We start from the raw sequence: 22,384 nt of genomic DNA on the forward strand, positions 1-22,384 counted from the left end.
CATTGTATTGTTTATGGATTCTGATCCCCACCCCTCAACCCCCAGTCCCGGGCAGCAACAGGTCTAGCAGTCTGTGGCACCTCTTGTGGTTTTCTGTGGCTCCTCACTGATGACTGAGCATGATCATTTCATCCAGATTTTCATAAAAGGAGTCAGAGCCAGGGTATAGCACTGATTCTGGACAAATAGGTCATATCTCACGAACTCTTAATTTACTTTGTATTTTTAGTCCCTCTTAGTCAAATTCATCCCACAAATTGCAAAAGATCTTTCTATGACAAAGAAACTGGAAGCAAATAGGAGCAGAGGAATCATGGAGTCCTTCATTAGTGTGGTAAGAATCTCAGCTTCAGCCTAAAGAGTAGTCATCCTAGAAGTTAGGTGTGAGGCTACCTGCCTAGAGCATTGTGTAGCCAGCTTGACAGTACTTGGGGTTTGAGGACCCTCCATGGACAGAATGACAGAAGGAGATAAGGAAAGGAGAGTGAAGACCAAGGAGTTGGCCCAAGGCGAATGGGCCAGTTATCACAGGGAGTGCTGATTGTGAGAAGAGCCCAGCATGCGTCACCACAACTGTCCTCTAATCTAGATCTGGCACTAGGAGTGAGGGGGCTGTCATAAGAGCAGGCAAGTGCTGACAGGACCATTTGTTAGTAGATTTGTGGATCACTAAGAAGGCAAACTGTGAGCAGCGCCGGTATTGGGCAATAGAGAGGTTGAAAGTGGTGGTGGCTCTTTTAGCAATAGCAGCAACTGCCACCTTTTATGTTGGCCATAGGAAAGTTAGAAAAGAAAAGGAGAAACATGGCAATCACAGCAATAAAACCCAATGGCTGGGCTAGGGATGTGGCTCAAGCAGTAGTGCGCTCGCCTGGCATGCGCACGGCGCTGGGTTCGATCCTCAACACCACATACAAATAAAGATGTTGTGTCTACCGATAACTAAAAAATAAATATTAAAAAAATTTCTCTCTCTCTCTCTAAAAAAAAAAAAAAATGGCTTGGTATTGTTTTTACCCTTGGGGATTCCAAAAGACGTAGGAAAGGAAATTTGTGTGTGTGTGTGTGTGTGTGTGTGTGTGTGTGTGTGTCTAGTGGGTGTATATTAGAAGTCCTACAACCTATTGCTGGGGTTGAAGCCAAGCAATATTTTTTGTGTCTGTTATTATGCTATTTTTATTTCTATGTTTGTGTAGGCTAGGAAATATAAGTTATATATTACCTCATTTGACCCCCAAAGCTTGTACACCATTATTGTTCTTCTCAGCCTAACATAAGTAAACTATTCCTTTTATTTGTCATTTTACTTAGTATGCGCCTAATTTTGTTTTGGCTTTCAACTCCTGACCCTGTGTTTCAGCCTTTTCTATTTGTTCTGGGTGTTTCCCCTTCTCTCTATCTTTTGAATTATTTTTAAAAAGGCCTAATGTATTAGCAAGATCCCTTTGGATCCATCTTGTCGTCTGGAAATATCTTTTCTCCATTTCTTTTTTTTAACCTAAGGCTGTGAACTTGTCTGTCTGCTCTTTCTTTTTAAAAAACCAACTTTAAAAATGTTTTCTTTTGAATACCAAAGTTATAATTTTACATTGTAGTAAACTTTTGAACTATCAAGAAGAAAAAATTACCATAATTCTGTGACCCAGAGATAATTAGTGTTAACACTTGACATATTTCCAGTCATTTTCTATGTATATCTATGCAAATACTATATGTGTATATTATGTATATAAATAGATGTATAAAAACATAAACCTGTCATCATGAAATCGGGATCATACCACACGTGACATTTTGTAAACTTTTTTCACGTATAAATATTTTATTATTGTTTTCCATGTCATTCATTTTCCCAGAACAATATTCTTAATGAATCCAAAATATTTTAAAGCTTTGGACACATCTTGCTAATGCTTTCTGAATAGGAGATAGCAGTGCTCCCCCATCACCAATAGCATTTAAGAACACGGTTGCTGATTTCCTTGCATTCTTATCAGCACAATTTCAAAATTTCTGTCAATTGTCTAGATAAAAATGATCTTATTGTTAATTTGCATTCCTTTGATTGCTAATAAGACAACATTTTTCACATTTATGGCTACTTGTATTTTTCTCATGAGTTGCTTGTTTATGCATTGACATGCATTTGCAATTGTATTGTTGGAATTTAGTTTTGCAGAAGTTTTCTAATTTTTCTCCCTTTTCTTTATCAAGAGTCTCAGACAAGTGATCGTTCTGATATCCTATCCAAGGATTTGAAAGTCTGCATTCCTAAAGCCTACACAGCCATCACCTCCCTCATAATCAATGTCCTCCTGGTCACTTCTCTTTGATTTCATTTTGCCTCCAATACTTAATCGATCATGTCAGAATAGTTTGCTCTCATCCCTTCAACCCCATGATTGAAGTCTTTGCACCACTGATGCCAGAAGACTGGATAAAGGAGACAGAGGAAAAATCCTTGAAGAGGGTTCAATGCGGAGCTACATCTCAACAGGAAAAATGAATGTGTGTGGAATCATGCAGAGAGTCTTAAGGGTGCATATGTGGGGAGGCAGGCTGAAGAAGATTTCTGTTGGTTGGATGTTTTCTTAATCAGCTTTTCATCAATGTCACAAATCTCTGACAAAAACAATATAGAAGAGGAAAGATTTATACTGGCTCATGGTTCCAGTCACTGCTTCGGGCCTGTGGTGAAGCAGAACATCATGGTGAAAGGGCCTGGCAAAGGAAAGCTGTTCAGCTCATGGCAGCCAGGAAACGAAAGAGAAGAAGGGCCAGGTACAAGATAGAGTCCACAAGGGTCTGCCTAAGGACCTACTCCTTCAATTAGGTCCCACCTCCTACAGCTCCCATTAATGCCTTCAAATTATTAACCCACTGATGAGGTCAGAGCCCTTGATACCGCCTGGTTATTGTGATGAGTTCTGCTCCCTCAAACGTTGAAGTTTGAACATTAGAGAAGCACAACTGAGGCAAGTATATAAAGCATATAAAGGGGTAACATTGACTTCTCCTGGGAGGGAGAAGGGGGCCATAGTTGGTATCCTGGTATCCCAAGAAGCGAGGTATTCTGCCCTTTTTATATGTCCTAGGCTTCCTTTGTTCTTCTGCCTTTTCCCCATTATTTTTCTCCTTCTAGCTTATGTGACTAGGCCTAGGACTAGGCCCAGGAATGTTTGGTGGGACCGGCCAAAAGGTGGGAAACAGGTGGGCTGAAGGGGGAAGGGTAGGATGGTGCAGCCCTGGACACATTAATGAACAACTTTATAGCTCCCTGTAGGGAGGTGCAATTCCTGGGTCAGGTTATCTTAGCAACAGTTTGGAGCCATGGCAGGTTCTTGATAAGGGTGGAGGAAGGATTCTGAAGGAATTAATATTTCAATTCCTCAGGGGACAGTCTCCAACTTCTGGGGACTCACTCAAAATTGGCCTGACTCAATTTACTCAATTTACTATACTGACTGCCTGTCTAATTCTGGCTTCGCTCTCACCATCCAATCATTTCTCCAAAGCCCTACCTCTGAACATTGCTGCATCCAGGAGCAAGACTTCAACACATCCAAATCTGAACCATAAAAGATATGGTATCATGATCCAGGAAAATATGACTAGAGGCCAGGATCAAATTCAGGGGAAGTGGACAGAACTGAGGTCTGGAACTTAAATTGTGATGGTGAACAAAGAACAGGACTCTCATCCTGAGACTGTTAGAAACAGGCCCCCTGTTGGGCAAAGGCTGGGCTGTGTCTATAGCACTACTGGGTAGAAGAGAAGTCCTTCTTATCTAAGTTAGGAAGTCAAGGTGAGATACGTTGAAGTGCAATGGAGTGGGTAAAACTGGGTGTGGGAGGGGCACACCACAGGGTTGAAGTTGGCCGGGATTGAATGATTTGTGGACCAAGAACAAGAATCTCTTTTGAACTTCTACCAGCTTCCTCATTGCCATGGACTCCCTCCTCACTGAGCCATCTCCCATTGCTTACTTCTGCCTTGTCCCTGTATAGAGGCTCATTTCATTTTAATTAATTTTTCTACATGCTATACTTTTAAGTTTACCTCTTGCTTTAACTGAAATTGATTCTTCAATGGCCCTGTTGAAGAAAGGATGGTACTGCCCATTGTTGCCCGGGGGAGGTGTTTCCTCACGTCACACTAAACGCTTTCTCTTGGATCGTCATGCCAGTCTCTTTTCCTTTGGGTTTTATGCAACCTAGCTATTCCACTCCCCCTCACCCTGTCATAAATGTCACTTTCAACATTTATGATCACTTTGTTTCCAACATTTATGGGGAGTTTGGAACCCTGCTATAGGTTATGTTTTTGCTCCAATTTTTGATTGCCTTTAATTTCTATTTAATATTTCTAGTGAAAATTATTTAACCTTATGGGGTGTGGGGGCACACACCTGAAATCCCAGGTACTTGAGAAGCTGAGACAGGGAGATTGCAAGTTTGAGGGAAACTCAGTTATACCCTGTCTCAAAATAAAATTTTAGAAGGGCTGGGGATATAACTCATGACCATGTATTTCTTATAGCAGAAGAAAGAGAGCCTTTTTGTGCTGGGTTCAATGTCTAGGACTGGAAAAAAATTAACCTCTTTGTCTGCTGACCCTCCCTTCGGTTCTGCTTAAGCTAACCACTGAGATGACTTTCTCTGCAGCTATCACCAGGATGCCGAGTGCAGGTGGAGAAAATTATACATCCTTGTCTGATGGTCCCACTAGTAGTTCATGGTCTTAAACTTGATCAGGTCTCAACTGAGCTCATCAGTTCTTCCATTTTCCCATGATCAGCTTTCTTTCCCACAAAGTATGGTCAGAGCTATTTCAAGTCCCCAAATCATTTCTATTCTAATCCAGCACCTTCTATCCAGAGACATGCCCTCCTTTTATATCACCTAGGGGAAATTGAGGTCATTAGTTGTGACTTTATTCATTTCTCTCCTTTATTCTTCACTTGCTAACTTATCTGTATCTACTTTCCTACATTCTTTATCATAGTAAGATGTTCCTTTCCTGTTGAATGTGAGTCTTCCCTCTGTGCTTTATATAACATAACATATCCTTATTAAGGACTAATGTTTGTATTCCTCCAAAATTCATGTTTGGAATCCCTAACCCTCAATGTGATGGTATTTTTGAGGTGATTAGGTTTAGTTAGGTCATGAGAGTGGGAGGCACCCCAATAGGTAGAGTTAGTGTCCTTATAAGAAGATAAAGAAACTGAAGCTCTTTATTTCTTGGCCATGTGAGAACACAGCAAGAAGGCAGCCACTGCAAGCCAGGAAGAGAAACCTCACCAGAAACAAACTCTTCCTACAAAGCCCAAGATCAGGGCTTTCTAGGTTCTGGATTTGTGAGAAATAAATGTTTGTTTGTTGAGCTGCTCAGTCTATAGAAGTTTGTTACAGTAGGTTGAGCAAATTATTTGTTGGTTTACAAATTATTCTCACTCTATTCTATATCTTTATTCTTTTCCCCTTACTGATTCTTTCCTTGATTCATAACTAAGCACCTGTCTATTCCTTCCTACAAATCCATTAATAATGTGCCTTCTCTCCCAGCCAAGCTTCCTCCAAGTATGGTCCCTGTTGGTTATCTTAACTTCTTTACCTGCTTGTGGATTCTCAATTCTCTACAGTCTGGTCTTTGACCACAGCACTGTGTGAAAACATCCCTTACAGAGATTACCAGTCACCCAATTGCCAAGTTCACTAGGTGCATTTTGGATTTATATTGTGTGTGCTCTTTTGTACCTGACACTGTTGATCATGTCTTTTTCTGTATGTTTTCCCTTTTGTTTCTGTCACTTCAGTCTGTCAGCTACTCTTGCTCTTCCTGGGTCATCGTCACCCATTGCTTGACTCTGGAATTTTCTTTCTGATGTTTCCAAAGCTTTGGTGCTTGTTCTTCACTGGCCATCTCCTTTACCCTCCACAGTTTAAGCTTCTAGTATCACTTTTATGTTGTTAGTTTTAGATCTCCCCTTGAACCCAAGACTAGGATATCTAGCTGCCCACAAGAAGACTATTTGATCACCCTGTACTGCTCAAACTGAAAATTATGCATGATAAACGATCATTCCAGAAATCAGTTTATCATTTCTCTATGTCTCCAAAGCTACATTCTTCCTGTTCATTCAATTTTACATATATGAGATGACCATGTATTCCTTAAGCAGAAGGAAGGGAGCCTTCTTGTGCTTGAGAAAACTATTTTTAATTGAAGAAAGAAGAGGAAGAGGTGAAATAAGGTGTCTAGATATAGATTTGATTATTCTACACAGATACTTTCCTTTCTGCTTTGCCAAAGAAGAAATTATCCTGCTGTTTTCTGTTGTCCACATCCTGCTCTATGATATGTGGCATGTGAGGAGCCCAGTTTCCTGGGCCTGGGCAGTTGCCCTCCTTTGAGTAATCCAGTGATTCTGAAATTTAGAATGTAATATACTTACTTACTTGGAAATGGTGTTTTGTTTTCTTTTGCAGCACAGAGATGGTTCTAGCCACAAAATTATAAGACTATGGTAGGAGCTTAGAAATCTGTGCTTCTAGATGCTTCCAGGTTATTTGTTATAAGGGTGGTTCACAAACAGTGTTTCAAAAACATCTTTGCAGTTACCACTTGCTATTTGTCATTTTTTGTTAGCTATTAATCATCTCTGTCCCTGAAAGACCCATTTAAATGTGATGCCACTGTATTTTGTGGCTTGAATCTGTAAGATCTGTACTTGTAGATCCTACTTTTGGCCATATTTATATGTGTACGCAAAATAGCATTTCATGAAGCTATGTTTATTTCTAAAGGAGATCAGTTTGACTTCTTTAGAGACAGAATTAAGTACAGATTTTTAAGAATCAGACAAAGTCACAGCTCTTATTCACTGGGAACATGTAGTTTTTTTTTTAAGGTATTCAAATATGCTGTTTGGGTTTTGATTGCAAGCAAACTTCTGTCTTATTCTACTGTAAAAGTAAAAAATGTCAAAGCTTTTTCTAGATAAATGCTTTCAAACCTAGGCTTCAACATGATCTTCCCCATCATGTGTGTGATTGATCACTAAGAGTTACTATTCTGTGCTTTTCTTTTCTAAGGGCAATACTACCCATCTGTAGTGCCCTGGTCAAGGCAGTGTTCACATTTACTCCCTCCAAAACTCTGTCTAAAAGATTTTTCTTTCTTGACAATGATGGAACTTAAATCTGAAAATGAAGAAATTATTTACAGGTACTTGTGTTTTTGTGAGCATTATAACCAAGAACTTCACAAATGCTGAAGAGCTCAGTTACAACAATAGCATTAAGGCAAGTTATGCTAATAAACTTTATATGACCTCCAAAATGACAGCATAGTAAGCCATTATTCAGCTTCAATGTTTTTAATGCTGCTTTTCAGTTGCTATTTCCTTCTCCATAAGTAATAAGACTTTCCATGTGACCTCTTCTGATGACTTTGGTGATACTCAAATGACAGCTTGTTACTTTTGCTGTTTGGTAATTGCAAACAATTCTGAGCTTCAACTGGGACCTTTAAAAGAGTTGTTGCATAGTGCAAGAATATCTTCTGTTTTTTGCCTTCAGCAAAGACCTTTAAAGGGTCAGCAGGAGGGGACTGCAGGAGATAAATGTGCGGTGGCATAAATGAGTGAGTCTTCCCATTAATTACAGCATCTTCCATTAGTGGTGTTTCAGGCAACATAGAATTGAAGGTTGAACATGATTGTTGTTTGAGGCTTGCAATTATGAGCAGGGCAGGAGTTGTAAGTATATAATTCCAGTCAAGGGAATTTTCTGTCCTAGATTAGTTTAGTGCTTGAGAGAATGGAGTTTGGAGTTAAAAAAAAAAAAAAGAGTTCCTCTCTTGGCTTTGCTACTTACTACTAGCTAGGTAACTTTGGGCACATTGCTTAATGGCTCTGCACCTCTGTAAAATGAGATTAGTAATACTCACAACCACTCAATGAGAGAGATGTCATTAGTCTCTGAGTCAGAGTTGTGAGGATCAACAGCAACTAGGAGCTAACACTTTTATTCATTCAACAAATGGATATCAGCTAGCCACTGTGCTAGCGGCTAGAGACAGAGTGGTTTAGCACAAAAAAATAGCATCGCTAATTGTGTGGAGTTTACATTCTAGATGAAGTGAGACATATCACAAATAAACTAATACTCAAGATAATTAAAAATTGTAATTCATACTGTGAAGGAATAAAACAAAGTGGCATTTAAGCAATCAATATTTAAACAATTTCCTAATATGAAAGTAACCAGGGCAGGGCAGTCATTTAGATCAGGTGACCAGGGAAGGTGACATGTGAACTAGGAATGAAGGTTGAGATTATCTGGGATTAGCCTACCAGATAGAGAGTGCTCCTGTGTACATGTTTTAGGGTAGTCTCCTGGTCAATTTCCACAAAAACTGTGTTTTCCAAATTAGGTAATATAAGTTGAAGAGATTGAGTATATTGCCCAAGGTCACATAAGTAATAGGTCAGCAGAGCTCTGCTTAGAACCCCAAAGTTCAAGTTAATGACCACAACATGCCAGGCTGCATGCATCCTGCAGGAGGAGAGGCAGCTGAGAGCCTGCCTAGCTCACATAGGATTCTGTGGATGAGAAGTGGGAGAGTGTTTGTCATGTGACTTGCTCAGTGTGGGGAGGACACCACCAGAAGCCAGCTCTTCTGCTCTTTGGTACTTTCTCACCGCACACATTGTCAAACTGGTTTTCAGTGGAAGTCTTAATGACCCAGTTAGCTGCACCATCCATTTCTAGTTTCTAGTTAGCAGCTGATTCTTGAACTCTTAAAGTGTATGATGGTTTGTTGAAAGCTCAATTAACTTGGTACGTTTTGTTCTAGAACACATTCTTGTTTTTGTTTTCTTTAAAGTACAAGGCATATTATGAAACCAAGTTGAATGGCATTTATAGAAACCATTTTTCTCCCAGAGGTATCTCCTCATAGTCACTTTGATTTTTCTCCCAAAAAGAAACCATTGTTAGCACTTCTAGGAATGTTCTGTGAGTGGGCGAGAATATATGTGTACATATCCTTTTTACATAAGACAAAATGCCATATTGTACACAATATTTGTGCCTCACTTTTTTCACTTAACATTAGATGTTAAAACTCTGTCATCATATATTATAAATTGATTAATTCTTTTTAATGGTTACATAGTATTTCTTAGTATGAGCAAAACCTAATATATTTATCCCATTTTAATCAATTGACCTTTAAGTAATTTTCAGTCTTTTGTGATGGCCATCATGCTGCAGTAACATCTTTTATTCCTCCCCCTTGCAATAGTGCAGTGTTTTAGTCAGCTTTTCACTTCTGTGACCAAATGGCCTGACAAGAACAACTTCAGAGGAGGAAAGGTTTATTTGGGGCTCACAGTTTCAGAGGTCTCAGTTCATAGAATGGCCAACTCCATAGCTCTGGGCCCAAGATGTCACACAAAATCATGGTGGAAATATGTGGAGAAGGAAATCAGCTCAGAACATGGCATCAAGATGCAGAAAAAGACTGAGCTCTGCCCATCAGGGACAAAATATATACCCCAAAGTCATGTCCCCAATGACTTGTCTCCTCCAGCCACATTATACCTGCTTATAGTTACTACCCAGTTAATCCATCCAAGTGGATTAATGCAATGATTGTTAAGACTCTCATAACCCAAACATTTCACCTCTAAACTCTCTTGCATTGTCTCACACATGAGCTTTTGGGGAACACCTCATATCTAAACTATAACTAGGGGATTGAATGCAAAGATGATATACCTTTTATTTTTTGAGGCAGGTCTCTTTAAGTTGCTTATGCGGGGCAAGTAGGATCCTCTTTCCTTAGTCTTCTGAGTTGCTATGATTCTAAGTATGTACTATCACACTCAGCCTCAGTGACATGTTTGCAGAAATATTTTTTGCACATGTGCACAAAAGAATATCTTACGGGTACACTGTAAAATAATCTTGTAGAAGGTCTGTGTTAAATGGTATGCACTTTTAAAGTTTTGATGGGTATTACAAAATTGTCCTCTGGAGGGTTGGGCATGACCATCAACTGTGTTTAGTAAGAGTATCACCTTCAAATTGGATGACTGACAGATGGCTCCTTTTCCTCTGGAGCTAACTGAAAGGGGGCTTTTTTTTGGCGGGGAGTGGGAGATCTTCAGCCTTCTTTGCTCTGGATTGTCCTGGGCATTCCTCCTCTCTTCCCAGCACACTCACATCTGAGGTCATAGAGACCCCAAATCTAGAAAGCATCTGAGTTCCCTCCTGGCTTGTCCTCTGCACCTGGTCTAGAGCCTCTCAGAGGTCTACCTGGACATGTATTTTCCTTGGTTATATCCCATGAGATACTATGTCAGGCCTTTCGACCCTTGCTGGGCCTTGGTCCAGAGAGAGTGAGGAAGCTGGAAAAAGGGAGGGGGGAGAAGGGAAGAAGGAGGAAAAAGGGGAGGTGGGAGAGAGCGAGAGAGCGAGAGAGCGAGAGAGGGCAAACTTTCTTGTTCTTATTGCATGTCTGTTCTGGATTTATTTTCTTTAGATCTTGAATCTTAAAGGTAACTTTGAACCACCAGTTCCTTCGTTAGTCATTTTAATCTGCTGCTCATCAGCAGGGTCTTTAAGATCAGTCACATCATGGCCACTCAGGTTGTTTCTTTGCTTGCGGATGTTTAAGCCCATAAGCAACTAGGGTTAGAAAAGACCTGAGGGAGCAGGGAATCCAGTGTCTTTCAAAATCTTCTACTTGGAGAGGAATGATGTCCCATGAAATGCCTCAGGAATCCCTGAGGGAGATTGGAGGTTGGGATCTGCAGAGCAGAGTGTAGGTGATCAAGGTTCTGGGCCACTCAGTTTTGCTTTAATCAGAAAGCTTACATTTTTTATCTAGCTTAATGAATATCTGTGTAATATATTTTAAAAGGGACTCTGCTGCCTAAGGAAAAAAGTTAAAAATAAAGTCCCACTGATTTAGTCTAATTATTTCTCTCTCTCTCTCTCTCTCTCTCTCTCTATATATATATATATATATATATTTTTTTTTTTTTTTCAAGAGAAGAGAGTTGACTTACTCAAGGTCGCCTGGGTATTTAAATGGAGGGATTTGGACTCTACAGACTTCCATCCAATTCAGTGCTTCCCTTAGAACACGGATGAAGTAAGAACTTATAATTGAAGCACAGAGCCCCTTGTAAACCCCTCATGTGACAGAGAGGCCTACACCTCTAGTTTAAATTCAGACCAAACCTTTGTTGAAATTTCTTCACTCCTTAAAAAAATAATTTTCGCTTTTACACTGAACCCATCTGGGAATAAATGTGTTGAAAGACTCTCAGCAAAGCTGTTCTCACTATACAGATTTCTTTTCGTCTAGAAATTCCAGAAGGACTTGCCATATAGTGTGTCTCAGGAGAAAACTGCTAAGATACATTCTCTGACTATGTTCATCTGACTCCATTCCTCTTCCCTCTGGAGAATTTGGAGAAGTATCTAGGTCTGTCCCAAAACTTTAGATCTGCTTGAGGTATCAAAGCCACCAAAATGCAGGGATCCTTTGGTGTCTTATTTCTAAAGTCACCATTACTAATCCTATTTGTTCTAAAAAACTAATGTTCACCTGCTCCCATAAGTGCTACAACACCAGGCCATTGACACATTTATGCTGGTAGGGATTACCTGCAAAAAAGTACATAGGAAACAGAGACTCAGGAGGAAACAAAATACATGCACAACATGCATAGAAAATAGACATGCGGTCAACTCTCAAATATATATTTCTAAGCCCAAACTAAGGCATCTGAGAAATGGATTGGAAATGAGAAAATCACAAAATTCTAGAGAGTAGAAGTTTTAACCTAGGGTCTCTTGGCAGCAGCTCCCTCTGTAGTAGCCCTTGCCAAAGGCAGAGTTTCCTTAATCCTTGGGTCAGAGTTTCCTCTCCTTTAGTCTTTCCCAGTTATAGCCACTTGAAGCATCTTTTTTAAAAAGTCATTTTTGTGGTGTTTAGTTACACCCTTCAAATGCTTGTGGGTATTTATATCCCCCTTCAGGCGTCGTTTGGCCAAGTTCTACATATTTAATTCTTTTACTTTTCCCTCATAAATGAATATTTCTGGCTCTTTGATCCTCCCCTCCCCATGCAGAAGCAAACTGAACCAAGCCATTGATGGGCTCAGCCCTCCTTCTCTCCCAACAACAGGGAGGAGGGCAGGTACTTAGTACGCTGCTTAGCCCAATAGAAGTATACGGATGTTCTTAGTGCAAGGCACAGAGGAAGCTGTGGTTTTGAAAGTTATTTGGATGGAGTGATGAGAGATTTGCATGGGGAAGTGAGGAGCGACAGAAATTTATATCAAAGGCTTGGCTTCTTGTATGGGGCCTTCTGGAATTTCCTTGCCTTAGAATCCCTCCCTATTCCAAATCAGACTGAATAAATAGATCTGGAAAATCCCATAGCCTGACTTGTTTACCCTGGCTGCTTTTATTTGATAACCTGGATATTAGAAGTATGGTGGGATTTGGTTTTGTTCACTTCTTAGAACCTAGTTTGATCATCCTCCTTCATGGTGACATCAGGAAGCCCAGGCAATCTATTCTAGTGAAGAGCATTCATAGTCCTCCATGAGGACCGTCATTTGGATTTAGTCTTTGAGATGCATGTGTGTGCATGAGTGTCTGTATTCCTCTCTTGTTGTGTGGCTGTGTGAGTGTGTTTATGGAAGCACCCTATTTATTGTGGGGTGTGATGGAGCACAGGTACAGGCAGGGTCTGTGATTCAGGAACTGGTTGTGGAGCATTAAGAAAGATCATAAATGCAGGCCTACAACTTCATTGGAATGGAGGATTTGCCCCAGGTTTGAGGAGCTGATGTGTACAGACAAATGTTACTCAAATGCTGGGAACAGTGGTGGGCATACTTTACCTGGGGCTTGGCACTGGGATGCTACAGAAAATTCTCAGTATTGCTAATCAGAGAGGAAAGTGAGTCAATATCTCCTTTCTACTGCCAGGTGCTATGGTTTAGAACTAGACTAAGGTGGAGGGGGAACAATTAGAAGTAGAAGAAAGAATGACAGGAAGAACAGAGGCAAATATATAAGGACTCATGAACTAGAATCTTTCCTTAACTAGATTCAGGTGACTTTTAGCTCATTTTTTTTTTGTTTGTTTTCATCTTTAATGCTGCCTGTGTTTTCTCTGGTCTTCTCAAGGACTGACTTGAGGCCAGGACTCTTGAAAGAGGACATGAACATGCTGCGGTCCATTGTGGAATTTTCCATTAGACAAATTCTATCTAATATGGCAAAACTCTGTCCCATCATCATTGCCCAGGTTTTCTCACTGCATTCATTCATTCCATAAACTTTTGAGCAACAGTTTGTGGATATTCTGTCACTGTCATTACCTAAAATCGTTGACTTTTCTCTTTTTTTTTTTTAATTTTTTTTAGTTGTAGTTGAACAAGATACCTTCATTTTATTTTTTTTACGTTTTTATGTGGTGCTGAGGATCAAACCCAGTGCCTTGCATGTTCTAGGAGCACTCTACCACTGAGCCATAACCCCAGCCCCCTGTCTTTTCTTTTTGGTTCTACTCATAACTCTCACTTTTATAAGTCTTCATTCATTTTTCTCATTCAATCATCCAATTAATCATTTGCCAGATATTTGTTAGTCATATAATATGTGCATGGGACATATTTTGATAGGGAAGTCCAAGTTATAGACCAGTCTCTTTGGCCTTTAGACTCTAGGTAGTGCAGGCCAAGCTCTCAAATGATCTCTTTCTAGCCTCTTGCATTGGGTTTGGGTGGGGATGGGAACTGCACAGTACTCTGCAACTCTCTCCAAAGAAATCCTCTCTCCTGACTCTCCAACTTTGTATTTTTTATATGGGTTAAAGGTAGGTTCAGGGTCCTGTCTCTATCCTGTCAACCCTGACACTTGTAAGTCTTGAAAGGATGGTGTAGCATGATTTGAACTATGGTTTTATTTCTTCAGGGTCCTCTGCCCAAAGTTTGAGGCAACAGGAAGATAAAAAGAGCTGCATTTAACATCTGGCCACACAGATATGCTCTGCAGGGGAGAAGCAGGGAGGAAAGAAGGAAGAAAGAAGAAGATAATCACAAGAAGGCAGAAAGGTGAGAAACTCAGACACAAGAGCAACCAAATTCTGAGTAAAACCAGGGGTCCTTTTATTACTTCCTGACCATCTGCTCTCCATATTCTTTATCTTGCCCCTCTCTTTACCCTATTCTATCTGCTCAAGTAACTCCTCCCCTTTGCCATTCCACTTTACTTTTATTTCTTCTTTTTTAATATTTTTAAAAGTATTTTTGTAGTTGTAAATGGACTCAATATCTTTATTTATTTATTTTTATGTGGTGCTGGGGACTGAACCCAGTGCCTCACACGTACGAAGCAGGTGCTCTACCACTGAGCTACAGCCCCAGCCCTGCACTTGCTTTTCATTAGCCATTGTCATGGTCGGAATCTGGAACATCTCTCAAGTTTCATGTGTTGAAGGCTTGTGCACCAGGGATCAGAGATGGGGCTTTGGGGAAGTTGATTGGATCATCAGGGCACTGATCTTATGATCTTATCAGTGGATGAATTTATTAAGAGCTGAATGGATTCCTGAGGAAGAGGTAGAAACTCTAGACAGGTGCCATGGGTAGAGAAATAGGTCACTGGGGACATGCCTACAGGAATTTAATTTTGTCCCAACCCCTTCTTCTCTGTCTCTCTCTTTCCCACTTTCTGACTGCCATGGGTGGAGGGGCTTTCCTTTGCCAAACTCTTCCACCATGATGTTCTGCCTGGCCTCAGGCCCAAAGCAACAGAGATAGCTGACCATGAACTGAGACCTCTTACACCATGATCCGAGATAAACCTTTCCTCCTTAAATTGCTGGTGTCAGGTATTTTGGTTTCAGCAATGAAAAACTAACACAGGCTTTCTTCTGGAGTCTTCCACATTACTCTCAGGAATATGGAAGAGGACCCTCCTCTTCAGTCTTTTGATACTGTGTGCCAGTATCAGCATGGAAGAGTGGAAGACTTCATGTTAGGCTCAAATGTTGTCCCTTGTTCCCTGTGGATCCTCAAGCAAATTAGTATTTCTGACCCTATTTCCTCCTCTGTAAAAATGGAGGTGATAAAAAGACCTACTGAGCATGGTGACTAGGAGAATTAAATAAAATAATAAAAGTCAAGAGGATATTATAATGCTTTTCCCAATATAATTTATGTGCACTGCTATGGATTTACTTCATTTGTGGGGGTGGGTAAGTTATCAGTATCTCTAAAATTTAATTTCCCTTTCATCTCCTCAAACCTCAGCTTTTTGTTTCTCTCACTTAGACTTGAATGTATTCATGTATGTCAGTGCTTCACCTATATGTTTGTAAGTTCCTGGGGCCATGCCTTTGCTATATTCTGCTGAGTGCTGTGACAATTTCTGTGATTTCCTTCACCCATTAAAAAATACTGTTAGTTAACTGGGTACTTCAGGACACTCATGTTAGTGAAACCTGAGGGCAGGAGGGCCTCTAAGTTAGCATTTGCCTCCCCTGACCTGTTGAATTTGACTTTTGCCTTCAGGCCCCTTCTGTTGTCAAGAGGATGTACATAAATAAACAGAAAAAAGACATGTGAGAAGGTGCCATGAGCTGAGAGCAAAAGGAAGATTCATGTAGAAATCTGACCCAGTCGGCATCAAATAAAGGGCTGAGAATATGTGAATTAACTTCTAGCCCTTGGCTTGCCTTTTTCTTCTCCTTCTTCTTCTTCTTCTTCTTCTTCTTCTTCTTCTTCTTCTTCTTCTTCTTCTTCTTCTTCTTCTTCTTTTAATATTTATTTTTTAGTTGTAGTCGGACACAATACCTTTATTTTACTTATTTATTTTTATGTGGTGCTGAGGATTGAACCCAGTGCTTCCTGCATGCTAGGCAAGCGCTCTACCACTGAGTCACAACCCCAGCCCTGGCTTGCCTTCTTTGTGCATCTTCTAGTCCAGTTTTGATTTTCATTACAAAGTACACAAGTCTTTATATGTCATATTTCATTGTTGAGATCCAAATGCCACATTTGAAATTTAGGCATATCTATTGAAATAATGCTTCAGCTAGAGTGAGTTGAAGAAATCTGGGAAATTCATTGGGGAGTGCTTACTCTTTTCTTACCGAATAGCAAGCTAAAATTCTAGAAGACATCCTGCCAAGGATTAGGAAGGGCATTCCTTGGCGGGGAGGGATTTATTAAAAAAGCATAATATTATGGAAAAGAATGTGGACTGTGGAGTCAGCCTTCAGATCAAATGCTATCTCTACCCTTACTTTGGGTGGGATCACAGACAAATTATTCACCTTATAATGACTTGAATTCCTTCATCTATAAAATGGGTAATAGCACAAAGGAAGCTGAATTTTCCTCCCTCCCTTTGCTACCTTATAGGTTGTGAGAATTAATGGAAACAAGCATTTAGAACAGTGCCTGGAACACAATAAGTGTTGGACTTACTACACTCTTGCTATTGTGGTTGTTAAAAATAGAGTCATAAATGATAGAAAATCAAGGAGTGATTAGACCCTTTGCAGATTTCAGCCTAGAGCAGAACTAGGAAGTAACTCAAGTGTATCTCTTGAGAGTCTTTTGAAGGTCCTTTGTCTACTTCTCTCTTATTCTCTTTCCTCAAATATAAATTCTTCTTTTTCAGGCCCCCAGAGCCATAGATATGGCACCATCAGAGGAGTAATGGCCCAAGGGGTGCTGGCCTTGGCAGGGAGATGCTGGTGAATGGTTTTCCTGTAATCCTGGGGCAGGGCCACTTAGGATGCCACTTGCCTTTTGGAGGCCAAAGAGATGTATATTGCTGTTCCTCCTCAGCCTGAGACATGGCCCTGGGATAGAATGCATCAGTCAACCCATTCTGCCTTCACCTACAGGGTCAAGAGAATGGAAGCCCAAGGTCAGCCTTCCAGTTGAGTCAAATGATCAGCCACTACACTGAGGATTCTGTGGTTTCTATCCCCTTTCCATTTTGTTAATTTGATCTCCTACCATTTCTGTTTCACTGTTTTGCTCAACAGGAAATCTCTAAAAGGGAAGCAAATGACATAACCATTTTGGGGGGCTACAAGAAAGAGATCCGGGGTGAATATTTCCCTTTTCAGTTGATCTTGGAGAAGGGGGAGAGGAAACGCCAGAATCAGAATGAGTAGAGGTGGCCTCTGAGAGAAAATGAAAAGCTGAGCCTGAGGCTTTGGTCCTACTTCAAAGAACTAAAGCAAAGATGGGAGCTTGCTGGAGTCTAAGATGACATGTGACACCTCAAATAGGAGTAATCAAAAACTTCCACTTCCAGGACATTATGCTAAGGGCATTCCATGTACTAGATTGTATCCTTGTAAAGGTCACCTCTATTTTGCCGCTGAAGAAAATGAGGCTCAGAGGTATTGAGTTACTTGCCTGAGTTTCAGGCTACAAAGTGGTAAATCCAGGATTTGTACTCAGCAGTATCTAATGGAACATGCATTGAAAGGTTCTGCCCTACTAGGAGCTCCAGAATTGGTTTTCTTCCTTTCTTTTCTTGAAACATTCTCACTTTTTCAAAACTCTCATCTCAGCTAGCAACCCTAAACAGAATTTAACTGATGGGCCAGTTTTCAGTTGAGTGGTAAAGACTGGATAACCTCCAATTAAGTTACTCCCTTTCTGTGTTCTAGAGGTGGACCTTGAAGAAAGAGAACAGAAGTAAACCAAAAAAGTGAATCTCAAAAGGTGGGATTGAATGGGTAATACTGGGCAGTAAGTTCTTCTTGGTGTCTGGTGTCCTTTTTATCACCTACGGATGGTGCCTATAACTTGCTCATTCCAAATTCCTGGAATTATTAAAAAATGATTGTCATGTATTATTATAGGCTTCTTTTCCAAGTATTTTAGAAAGAAATCTCCTTTATTGCTTTTACTTTAAAACAAGCTTGACTGGGAAGTTTTCTATTATTTGACCTTCCTGAGCCCTATTCCTTAAGAAAATCAGTTTTGATTTTGTTCTTTGACATTGCTTCTAGCTCTTAGGGTATGATATTCTTGATGCCTTGCCTTCTTTTTTACTCCCATTCACTAACATTAACTACTACCTGGCCATTAGAGTATGAGAACCAGACAGTATGGTAGTTAGAACGTAAGTGTTGTAGGAGCAAAATGATTAGGGTTGGAGGATCAGGCAGGGAACAGGGTACTGGTAAATCAGGGAGGACCCATCAGTACTGATCAGAAAAATAGAAGCCACTGTAGGCTTTTCAACAGAGAAGATTGCATACAGGAGATTGGTTAGACATATCTCAGCCAAAGCCAAAAGGGAACATCAAGGGAACACAGGTAAAATTGAAACAAGGTAGCTCCCATCTGTAAGGCTGGGGATACAGGGAATGGGGAACAATGTAGAAGTCAAGAGGAGGCCCCCAAATCTGTGTTAGTCATCTGAGGGTCGGGCAATACCCAGCTGGTGTAGATACACCTCAGGAGCTGGGGAGAGGTCAGTAGGGAATGGAGTGTGATGAGGCTGGTTCTGAAAGAACCAGAAAGAAGCAGGAGATTGGATCCAACTGTCATTTCTCTGTTGGAATATCACTGTTGTAAGGATATTAACAGGAACAGGAAGCAAATAAGACAGAATGTTGCTGCTTCTGTTTTTTTACCTCATCTCATCCTTCTAGTATCAACTATTGGTAGAGTTAATACAGAGCCACTCTGCAAAGGCAAAATATGGTTTGCAGAGCCTCAGCCCCAGGATCACATAAGATAGAAGGCTGGGTTTGGGGGATGAGAGGCATTATTTTAAAAACTGGCACATTGAGCAAATAACTAAGTACTATTGCCAGTTGTCAGCCAATCACTCACTAAAAGAAATTTCAAGCTTGGTGTTTGAAAAGCAATAGACAGTCTTTAGTGAAGTGTTTCTTACCTCTACCTATCTGTGGTATTTTCACTCTTGTGAGTATCGACCTAGTATGTGTGTGTGTGTGTGTGTGTGTGTGTGTGTGTGCACTTGTATGTGTGTATGTGTGTGTTTAAGGATTAGGATCAGGGCTTGCCCCTTTTCACATCTGTTGGAGTCCACTCAGTCACGCTGGAAATAAACACTATCACTCTCCTTGGGGTTGTTAATGAGACTCCAAAATAAATGTTTTCCTTTAGATTACACCTTGTAATTTATGATTCAGTCCCAGAAAAGAAACATTAGTGGACTGGGAAATGCGGAAAGCAGAGGGTGTACTCAAAGAAACTTAATGGGGGCCAGTGCTGGAAGGATCTGGAATAAGGACAAACCTAATTGCCAGTAAACCTCAGTGAAACTTCATTTCTCCATGTCTTAGGAGCAAGCTAATGGCTCAGTTTTCTCCTCTTGCTTACAGAGTTCCAGGAAGACAGGTCGTTCCCAGCCCAGAGAGCATAGCAACTGAACTTTACATAACACCTGGGAACATAAGAGATGATGTGTGGGGAAGTGCTGATGGGGCCATTTGCAGGTTGAAGTTAGCGCCTGGAAATTGTTCATCGTTTGCTCAGCATGCAGACCCACTGGCAATGAAATTGATGGTGATCATGCAGGAGAGGTAAATGGGAGCCGAATAAACAGCATGAGAAAGGCATCATGATTATTGAATGAATTAGAACGGAGTTGCAATTTTGTGTTCCTTGCCCCCCTTGTCCCACTCAGTTCTCCTCTGTCAAGCACTGGTTGAATTGAAGCTCACCCTAAGAACAAAGTGTAAATTTGCAAGTGCACTGTTTTGTACACTCCCACGTGGCACCAAAATAGATAAGTGCTGATCTCATAAACAACATTATCTTCTGGCAGCCTAGTTCTCTGGTACCACCAAGTATCAGTGGTAAAGAGAAATCACAATAGCCAAAAATTCTTCCAAGGGCTTGAATGTTTACCTCTTCATGTCTGCAGGATTCCCGTTAGCAGCATCAAGGGGTTAATATAATTGAATAAATGATTAATTCCATTTATCAGAAATGCAATGAGAGTTTGGGCTGTGGGGTCAGAAGGACCTAGATTTCAACCTCTTTTCTCCCATTTATTATGTGTGTGACATTGAGCAGAGTAATAATTTCAATCTTGGACCTTCAGCTTTAGGGTAGGAATAATTGTACTTCCTTTCTGGCAGTGCAGTTGTGAAGACTAAATGAGCTGATACAAATAAGATGCTCAACAAAGTTCTTGGTACAAAAAAAATGTGCAGGAAATGTTTGTTATTCTACCTTTAATATTACTATTGCTAGTGTTAATTTTTATTAAGCACTTACTATATACTAGTGTAAGGTCTACTGAAAGAAAGATAAATTAGATTCAGTTTCTGCCATCAAAGAATTCACAACCTACAGCATTTGAGAGACTTTATTTGAAAAAAAAAAAGGATAGTTTTGTGTGGACTCTTCCTGGGAGGTCTTAATTAGAGAGGAAAATAGCAGGTCCGGAGCTGAGGATAATAGAATTCCTAAATCAAGGGCTGGGGATGTGGCTCAAGTGGTAGCGCGCTTGCCTGGCATGTGTGCGGCCGGGTTGGATCCTCAGCACCACATACAAACAAAGATGTTGTGTCAGCCGGCAACTAAAAATTATATATTAAAATTCTCTCTCTCTCTCTCTCTCTCTCTCTCTCTCTCTCTCTCTCTCTCTCTCTCTCTCTCTCTTTAAAAAAAAAAAAAAGAATCCCTAAATCAAGAAGGGAGCCTGGGGGTGATGGGGCTGCTGGCAGGAATGGAGGAAGCTGGGGGAGATGGGCTGAACTACTGCTTTCTGTATGTGCTGGTCAAAGTCTTAGGATCCCACAGGGCTAGATCAACAGACAGAACATACTGCCTCAAACTCCTGGTATTGAGTTAATGATAGGGGTTCTTTTAGATATCATTGATGAAATGTGAATTCATGTCAAATCATTTTGTTGCTGAAATAGCTTTTTGAGGATAAGATTTGAAATGTGTTGATTTCAAAATTGTTGGAAACACTAGGATGGACACAAAGCCCTGGTCATCCTTGGATTAGGAACGGAGCAGGTGGGTCTCCTCTTGCTTGGCCTGTTGGCAGGACTTGGGAAGTCCCCCACTGCTCCTGACAAATAGGCTTTCAGTGTCTCCTGTGAAGAGAAACAGGGTGGCCTGGCTATAAAAGGCCCCTTGAAAGACTTAAATGTGCTGCCTTGTAGAAGTTGAAGGGTGGCAGGACCCTGGAGACCACAGAGGAAATAACTATGTGCTGCCAAGGTTTAATTCACCTCGAGGTTATTTGAGGGGCCATCTATACCTTGGTAAAAGGAAATAAAGAAGCTGTCAATTAAAGGAGTCATTAATTTTCTATGCTGTAACAGAATATTAAATCTCGGTGAACATATTTGTTTACCTGACTGGGTTTCTGTGCAATTGCTAGTCCTCAGCTGTCAGCATTTGCTTATCTTCTGTGAGTCCTTTGCAAATTTTGTAAGAATTTTTAGAGTTGATAGGCAATCACTATTCTCTTTCATGTTATTACAGAAACTCGATAAAACACCTGAATTATAAAAAAAGCATGAAACAACACTTCAGCAAAAGGAGATCATGGCTTTTGGGATATAAATTTTCTTTTTTATACAAACACATTTCTTTTTCTTATATATACTCTGCTATTTTTGGTTGACATGTGCAAACAGACGAAAGAAAGCTTAATCTTAGGTTTTTTTTTTTTTTAAAAAAAGCCACTAAATGGTTTATATTTTAGTGAGCCAGTAAAATCCAGAAGTTTTCCCTCTGGATGAAAACTTTTTCCACATAGTATGTATTTCCAGAAGTGAAAAAAGAGAGATCATTTTTCCTGACTTCTTTCTAAATTGGTTTGGCTCTTAGAAAGGGGGTACCATGTGTGAGGTTTATAGTAAATTCATTCATGGATGCTGGGACCAGCTGTAAGATATCCCAGAGTTTGTGTTATGGGAAAAGCATGGGTGAAATACCTTAAAGCTTGATTTTCAGATTTCAATTAGAACTTTAGTGACTTAATCCCACTGGAGGGAGTTTATTAGGAGTTTTTTTGTTTTGTTTTGTTTTGTACCGGAAATTGAATTCAGGGGCACTTAACACTGAGCCACATCCCCAGCCCTATTTTTTATTTTATTTAGAGACAGGGTCTCACTGAGTTGCTTATCACCTTGCTTTTTGCTGAAGTTGGCTTTGAATTTGAGATCCTCCTATCTCAGCCTCTCGAGCCACTGGCATTACAAATGTGTACCACTGCACCCAGCTCATTAAGAGGTTTTTATAAACACACATGTATGCTCAGTGGTAGGTTCTTCCATGAAATAGAATGAAAAATTATAGCACTTAGGTTCT

The 22,384-nt window shown here is 40.3% G+C and overlaps 1 long non-coding RNA gene across 1 annotated transcript in view; it reads left to right on the plus strand.

Moving 5' to 3' along the window:
• LOC144366767 (uncharacterized) overlaps positions 1–3,039 on the plus strand; it is a 54,455-nt gene extending 51,416 nt beyond the window's left edge. The window contains exon 3 of the long non-coding RNA XR_013425912.1: positions 2,215–3,039. This is a non-coding gene — a long non-coding RNA (uncharacterized LOC144366767). The remainder of the gene's footprint in view (positions 1–2,214) is intronic.
• The last annotated feature ends 19,345 nt before the right edge of the window (positions 3,040–22,384 follow it).

This window comes from Ictidomys tridecemlineatus, chromosome 1, assembly GCF_052094955.1.
Source record: "Ictidomys tridecemlineatus isolate mIctTri1 chromosome 1, mIctTri1.hap1, whole genome shotgun sequence".
In the NCBI taxonomy this organism is placed as follows: Eukaryota; Metazoa; Chordata; class Mammalia; order Rodentia; family Sciuridae; genus Ictidomys; species Ictidomys tridecemlineatus.